General features: G+C 37.7%; 1 pseudogene; it reads left to right on the top strand.

The window, feature by feature from the left end:
- Positions 1–5624: 5624 nt before the first annotated feature.
- Positions 5625–6465, top strand: LOC100061231 (small COPII coat GTPase SAR1B pseudogene; annotated as a pseudogene).
- Positions 6466–8804: the final 2339 nt, after the last annotated feature.

Raw genomic sequence — 8804 nt, 5'->3', positions numbered from 1 at the left:
ATGATAAAAATATACTTATTACATTTGATCCCATGACAAGTATTTTTGTGGTTATTGTTAGTGCTGTCTAGTCAATTCCAGCTGCTAGGGACCCTGTGTACAGCAGAGCAGAACCCTGCCCAGTCTTTTTGCGCCGTCCTCTCTCATCCCCCCATGCTATATCAGCCAATGCTCTGTTGCCAGTGCTGTTCATAGGGTTTTCACAGCCAGTTTTTTTGGAAATGGGTGGCCAGGTCCTTCTTCCTAGTCTGTCTCGGTCTGGAAGACTCCGCTGTAACCTGTCCACCATGGGTGCCTCTGCTGGTATTTGAATACCAGTGGCATAGCTTTCAGCATCACAGTACCACACAGCTGCCACAGTATGACAACTGACAGATGGTGCTGTGGTCCTCTGACGGGGAAGTGAACCCGGACCACAGCAATGAGAGCGTCGAATCTTAACACTAGACCGCCAGGGCTGGCTGAAGTAAGTATTACTAGCAAAATTTTAGAGCCACGGCAGCTGTGGTAGTGGCCCCATAGTCACATCAGTCAAAGGTAACACTCTGGAGTAGGTCACAAGTGTAAGCAGTTAGCAGCTCTCACAGCATTTGGGGTTTGGTGCATGGGGAGATAAAGTAGGCCAACGCACGACTGAAGGCTAAAGAATACTAGGTGTCCGCCCTAGGACCTGACCAATTCTTATAGGAGCCAAACTGCATGATTTCTTTGAGGGTGAAAATATTGGAACTGACAGGTCCCTTTGCTGGCTAGGAAACAGCACTCTCAGACCTAAGGAGGCTTGTTTCAAGCAAAAGAAGTGAGCTAAGAAGACTGGAAGAGGTTGCAGGAGAGAGAGAATATCAAGCTAGCTGTCGTATATAGGAGGACTCTAGCACTGACTTGTTTTCCCCTTCTTCAAGCTCTCCAGCCTTCCACTGCTGACTCCGTGCCTATGTAGGGAAATACCAGGATACTTAGGGCCAAGCAGACTCTCTGTCATCTGAAGGAAGGGTAGGATCATAGCCCCTCTCTCAATGGCACTGGGGCGCAAAATTTAAGAAGGCACTCACTCTTAGGGTTGTGATCCTAGTCCCGGCCCTGGGCAAGTGCAAAATGTGCATTAGATGGGCCTTTCTGAATCGGGAGTGATAGAAACAAGAGAGTTCTTGTTGAATTGGTCTTACAACCTCTGAATTAAATGGCCATAAAATGTTCTCCAACAAAATCTCTAATCTCTCTAGAAAAGCAGAGGCTTGGCAGCTCAGGGGCTTCCTGGTGGACAGTGCTTGACAGCAGCAATAGCCGAGTTTGCAGCCCTGTAGTGGCAGCAGAGCAGCTCTGGAGCCAGAAGATCTGGCTTTGAACCGCACTTTCTGCCTCCTGGCTGGATGACCGCAGCAGACACTGTTGGTGCTCAGGCCAGATCCTCTTTACCTCCCTGTGCACCCAAATCCCAGATGCTTCCGAGCTGCTAACAGCCGACACCTGTGACCTACTCTAGAGACTTACCCTCGGTTGATGTGAGTCTGAGACCACTACCACAGCTGCTACCATTGCCGCCCCTGCCCTTCTCCTTGTGGATCGGGCCGAGGCTAGAGCCCTTGCTCAGCTCATTCCCCTGCTGGATCCTGCTGCTCTCATTTGCTAGAGACTTTCCTGAACATTAGTACACTCTCCATAGATCATGTGTTCTTGAATCTCTGTGCCAGCTTCTGCTTCTAGAAAGCCTAACACAATGGTGCCTAGAGCAAGTTACCCATTATTCACCCCGCTGTACCTCAGCTGTAAAGCGGGAACAATAGTACACACTTCGTAAGTGTTGTAAGGATTAAATGAGTTGATACTTGTGAGGTACTTAGAAAAGTGTCTGACACACAGAAAGAGCTCAATAAGTTTAGCTCTTATTATGAGAGGTTGGTGCCATCTGATAATAAAATATGGCAGTTCTTTATAATAATTTTCTGAGTGGCTAATGAGTACAGTTGTTTTGGAAATGATGCTTCTCGGGCCAAGTCAATGTCTTACTTTTACCATTAGTCACAAGGAATGTGTTAAGTTGGGTCAACGTTTCACAGCAGCCCATCACTACAACTGAGAAAAACAAACTCAAAGTGTAATCCCTACTAAGACGAGGAAACACACAATATTTTTAAGGCCCTCCAGTATCTCTGTCAGTAGAGTAGTTATTGAATAAATTATATGTTTAAACCATGAAACATTATACAGTTATAAAAAAATAGTAATAATACTTGCCTAAGAGAAGCTAATTCAAATTCTCTCTGGAGGAACGCATCCTCAAACTGGGTCACAAAATCCCACTGATAGAGCCCCAATGAATATGAGCTTACACGTAAAGGCCACAAGACATATTAGAATCACCAAATAAAAAGAAGTACATAAATATATGTTTAAGGAAATAAAAGAAGGAATAGAAAACATGGGTAAGAAGCAAGAGGTTATAAAAAATGAACAGGAAAATTTGTAAAAGAACAAAATAGAACTTCTAGAAACTGAAAAATAATCATTGAAATTAAAACCTTAAGGAAATACTTACACCACTAATGAAGAGATAATTAATGAACTTGATAAACAACTTGTAGAAACTACTAGATGAAGAAATGGAAAAATGAAAATGTTGTTAGACATGGAAGATGGGTCCTATATTTGTCTAATTCAAGATCCAGAAAGAGATAATAAACAGACAGAGAAAAATCCAATATAAAGTGGTGGTGGCTGAGACTTTCCCAGAAATGTTGAAAGACACCAAGCCCAGAGTCAGTAATTTAAGGTGGCAATTGCTTCATTAAGCCACAACCAAACAGGAATCACCAATGAATATTCAAGAACAGATTATCTTGAACACATATTTGAAAAGTCATTTACAACTACCAATAAGAACTTTAATTTTTCTGGAAGTATATTATGAAAATGAGAGTGAATGCCAGATTTGGAGCTCTTCTGCTAACGAAATGAGTTTATGGAGAACATTTTGACACATTTTACTATATTGTTTTCTCACATCAGGTGCTATGGAAAAAAAAATTTTTTTTTTTTTGGTGAGGAAGATTGGCCCTGAGCTAACATCTGTTGCCAATCCTCTTTTATTTTGTATATGGGATGCTGCCACAGCATAGCTTGATGAGCAGTGTATAGGTCCGAGCCCGGGATCTGAACCTGCAAACCCCAAGCTGCCAAAGTTGAGCACACGAACTTACCCACTACACCACCAGGCCAGCCCCTAGGAACAAACCTTTTAATAAATGAGACTATTCCTCTGAATGTTTGATGAATATGTTGAAAAAATGATTTTTAAGTGTGTGGGAGCTAATATTCATTTTCCGTTAATAAAGATCAGAAAATAGAAAATAAAGCAAATTCTTGTTATTTCATTCTATATAATTTCTTTTCATTTTAGTCTTCAGATAAGATTAGGAAAGTACAATTTAACCTAATGTGTGGCAAAAGGCATAGTTAAAGAAAAAAAAATTCTGACATGCACGGAACTTGTTCAAAGTGGTCTATAGAATTATATGCAATAATTGAAGAGAACTACCTGATTTTATGTTATCCTATTTTTATACCTGACAATGCAAGTATAAAGGAACAGGAATCTGGAAAGGGAAAAGTCAATAAATTTGTTTTTTGGATAGATTCACAAACATTTTCTCTTAAAACGGAAAGCATTGCTTTCTACAAATTACAAATACAGTATATTGACTCAGAAACTGAGAATACTTGAGGTATCAGGTTTTGTCAGTAAGGGAGTTTTGAAAATAGTCCTCATCTGATACGGTTAGCAGTGCTTCAACTTTGGGCAATTATTCCTGTTTTTCTGATGTGTGAAAAAATTCTGAGAGTGGCTGAGGTCAATCATCCCAATAAGTAGGTATTTACTACAATGACATAGTAAAAATCACACCACTTCAAGCAGTAAACCAAAAATAGTAAGACAGATTAATTAAGAGAGTTCCAACTATTCAGAGAGTAAACTCATGCTATTCAATGCATCCACAATGAAAATTCTTAGGAATATTCTTAAAGATAACTTCTTGACTTACCTCGCTGATAAATTTTCTCTCTTATAAGACAGAGGAAGTGGTAAGATCTGGCCTTTACTGTAATCAACATGAAAGAACTAGTTGATGAAGTAAAAGTATCAAAGACCTTAAGAGAAAGGGGCAATGTTGTCTTTGATCCTTTTCATAACTATAGTAAATTGCATTCTAGGGCAAACAGATCCTGAGATGGAGATTGTGTGCAGGTGGGTTACTGGGTAATGCTTTCCGAGGCAACACCTGCAAAGGAGTGAAAGCAGCAAGATTGAACAGGGGGATAAACTGAATCACAATGCAGTTGCAACAGAGGTCGTGGCAGTTCTCACAGGAAACTCTAAAACTGGGATGGCACTTCAAAAATGTCTGTAATTGAAGGAGCCAGACCTTGTACTCCCACATCAACCAGTCATTAGATACAGGATGCTGCCTGGGAAAGCATGGGAGAGGTAGTTCCTTTCGGCCCATTACAATGTCTTTGGAGAGTCTCAGCTGAGTGCCATCAGTAGCTAACACTCCCAACAGCTTGGGTCATGAGTTACTCAAAGCTTAAGGGGGATCTGGACGGCACAACACATTCATTGCAATGGCCAAGGAAGAGAACGCTTGCTATAGTCATACATCTACCCCCAACTTTAGGTATGTACATTTCAGAAAGGTTAAAGGATCAGGAAAAAATTGAAACAGCAGGAGATTTGTAGCTCGCAGAAGCATTCATTCAATTAATAAATACTTGAAATGGACTTACTCTTTGTTGAACTTTGTGCACGATACTGCAGAAACAATGAAGAATAATAATTAGTCACAACTACTGGTTTACTGAGGCCAGCTGCTGCCTGCTGTTGAGAGCCGGTTATCAGTATTTCTTCCCAACTCCCAGTGATGTTCTGATGGTAACTTGAAATGGGCTGTGGTGGGAGTGTTTACACCATGGAAACTGGATAATGCTACAGAACAGAGTTTTAACCCCAAAGAATCAATTCTGTTAAACTTGTACCAACACAATACTGTACCCCACTTTTGAGCTGACAATCCAGTAGAGCTGGAAAAGTCTAAAATTGTCCACTCTGCCTCTGGTCCTTTGAAGTAGCTGCACATACCCGTGTATGTATGAAGGTGAGTTCTAGACATTCCTAGACTGTTCATAATAGGAAACTTAGACTCATGCTGTCCAATGGAAATATAATATGAGCCATATTTGTAACTTAAAGTTTTCTAGGAGCCACATTTTTTAAAAAGCAAAAAGGGGGAAATTGTCATATATTTTATTTAATTCAGTATATCCAGATTATTATCATTTCAACATGTAATCAATATAAAAATATTTTACTTTTTTTGTACTACTTCTTCAAAATCCATGTGTATTTTTTGCTTATGGCATATCTCAGTTCAGATGATAAATTTACATCGAAATACTTGAACTGTATTGGATTTCAAAAAATTCATAGTTGAAAAAGTAGATTTACACAGCCAAGTTGTTCCAAACATACTTAAAATTTTTCAAATAACTAAAATCAAATATGAAAATTATTTTCTTTTAATATTTGCTTTTGCCTTGACAAAACTTGTTCATCTTTTCTGAGAAGAGTTGGTTTGACTTTGAAGGAAAAGCATGTCAAGCTGCCATCATGCTTTGCAGTTCAGTCTCAAAGGATACGGGGCTGATACCAAACAAGGAATTGCATTCTCTCTCATCATAGATCCTACAAAATTTAGATATGTCCTTCATGTAACGTTGGATTTACAGTGGTTTCAGCAGTTTGCAACAGTTTTTAGGATTACATAACAAGATTGGTAAATTGGTATTTCGTGGATTGAATAATGTGGGGAAAACAACATTGCCACACATGCTAAAAGATGACAGACTTGGACAACATGTCCCAACGTCACACATCCCACTTCACAAGAACTAACCATTTCTGGCATGACCTTTACAATTTTTGATTTGGGTGCACATGTTCAAGCTCAAAGAGTATGGAAAAACTACCTTTCTGCTATCAATGGCATCGTATTTCTCGTGGATTGTGCAAACCGTGAAAGGCTGTTAGAATCAAAACAAGAAGTTGATTCACTAGTTGATAAGTGATACCATTGCTAACATGCCTACTGATTCTTAGGAATAAGATCAACAGAACTGAAGCCATCAGTGAAGAGAGGTTACAAGAGATGTTTGGTTTATATGGTCAGACAACAGGAAAGAGCAGTGTATCTCTGAAAGAACTGAATGCCTGACCCTTGGATGTTTTCATGTACAGTGTGCTCAAAAGACAAGGTTACAGAGAAGACATCTGCCGGATGGCACAGTACATTGATTAACACCAACCTGCCTTGGTTCCAGCCTCACCATTCAGGCCTACTCAGAGACTGGGTCATTCAACATGTGTAACTTGAATTCAACAGACTTTTGCTAGTTATAAAACAAATGTTTCTTAGATTACTAATATTGTATCAACTTAATTTGAGTGAAAATTGAAAACTGATTCAAGTAAGTTTGAATATCACAATGTTAGCTTTCTAATTCCATAAAAATAATTCGTTTTTGCAGTTTGTAATCTAACATTCCCCTCAGTGCCATATATAAAGAGCAACTTTCCAGGAGTACATTTAAAGCACTTTTCAACAACACGAAACTACAAATATAAATCATACTTAAAAGCTCATCCTGTTAAATTTTTTCAGTACTTTTTGGAACTAGTCTGTAAGCTTTAGATTGTATGTCCACCTATCTTAAGTGTATAGTTAATAATTAGCTTATTGGTGGTTGCATGATGCCTTACAGTTCTCAGTAATATTTTTTCTTATGCAAATGTCATGCAATTAAACAAACTCTAATGTTTGGCATTGTAAAAAAAAAAGCATATCAATTTCAAAACTACGTCTGTCAAAGTTTAGTAAATCCACTAACTTATGATAACTCACTGTTAACTTCAAATTCAAAGTGGTATTGCATAAGTTGAAAGCAACTCTATGTTGGTCAAAGGGTACAAACTTTCAGTTACAAGATGAATAAATTCTGAGGATGTAACGTACAGCGTGGGACTATAGTTAACCATACTGTATTGTGTATTTCAAAGTTGCTAAGAGAGTAGATCTTACATGTTCAAAACACATCGCCCACAAAAAAAGGTAATGAAGTAAAGTGATGGATGTGTTAACCAACCTTATTGTGGTAATCATTGCCCAGTCATCACATTGCACACTTTAAACTTATACAGTGTCATATGTCAATTATATCTCAATAAAGCTGGGGGGGAAAAGAAAAGCGACTCTCAACTTGCTATTAGCAACAAAGTGTTCTTCTATTTTTTCAGCCAATTTACCTAACACTGTTGACTACAATTAAAATATTCGGCATATTAATTCATGTTAGAAAAATGCGTAAATCATGATTGACATATTATGAACAATTTCAACATCAACATCGATTCTCATACCTATAGAGCTAGATTACAAATAAGCTTTTCGGTTCCTTGCAGCTTCAAGTTTTGTTTGTTCATATGCAGTATGATTATGTGTGAGAAAACGTAAATCATACTGCCAGGTTTTGTCTTTGATTACTGAAAACTCAGCAAACATTCTTTTGTTTCAAGAAAATCTTGGAGTTAAGAATAAAATAAATCTTCATAAACTCTTTTATAATTCAACCAGTGAGCATTGGTAAACAGCACGAGATTGTTAAATTCAGTGTTTCTACTTCTTTCAACAGTACCATCAACTGGTGCTGATTCGTAGCACTTGTGTGTATATATCGAACAATTTTAATAACTGTATTCATGACACTTTCCATGAGTCTGACTCAGAAAACTGAGCAAAGATATTTTCAATATGTATCATATGGTGAAACAAAGCATAAAGGCTCTTGTTTTAAAATTCCTATAAATACAGATTTTTGACCTAATAGCTGAAGCACCTCCATCATGGTAGAAACTTTTTTTTCATATTTAGCTGAAATTCTTTGACAGTCATAAAAGATTCAAATATATCTATGCTAGAGTTTGACTTTTCAGTCTATGAGTTAACAATTTTTCGTAAATTTGGAAGCCCTTTGAGACAAAACATACCCAAAGTATTAATTGGGCATGACTCATCTAAAGCTGAAGAAAAGTACTTGCAATCTTTCAAATTCTGAATCAACTGATCTTTGAGATTCTTAAAAAGGGCTTGTATTCTGTAGGCAATTGCATGGTGACGTCACTGAAGCTATTTTACTTTTTGTAAAGTATGATTTTCCTTTTTTCCTAATAATTTTATAACAACCTTTCCATAACTGAAATAATAATTTCTTTTATCACGTCGCCATCTAATAATGATTTTTTTTGCATATGCAGGAATCTAAGCCATTTAATAGCTAGCTAAAGTTACAAGCTCAGAGCCTATTACACACAATTTTTTAAACTTTTGTTGGATATTTATTTCTGATTTCAGGCAACTAATTTAGTCTATTCTTGTCAAGTCTTTTTTGACTGTTGAGAGGAAACATCAAATTCACTATGTATTTGCAGAAAATGTCTCTAATATTATCTACTTCATTATCTTAAAGAAAATACATACATCAAGCAAGCAGCTTTTGGGTTTTGTTCTGCCACGAAAACTGCAGTTGTCACTCATTGTGAAATTTGCTGCGTATCCTCTTCCAGTCTCTTTTCTCTTCACTGCTGTGGTTGTAGGACCGGCTTCTGCAACTCCATCTGATTCTACATCACTAGCATGCCCTAGTTTTAAACTTAAAATTTTTGCCATACTTAATTTTAAAATTAGAACAATAATATA

This window comes from Equus caballus, chromosome 7 (genome assembly GCF_041296265.1).
Source record: "Equus caballus isolate H_3958 breed thoroughbred chromosome 7, TB-T2T, whole genome shotgun sequence".
Taxonomy (NCBI): Eukaryota; Metazoa; Chordata; class Mammalia; order Perissodactyla; family Equidae; genus Equus; species Equus caballus.
Note: the sequence above shows the minus strand (reverse complement) of the source record. Positions and strands in the feature narration are given on the sequence as shown.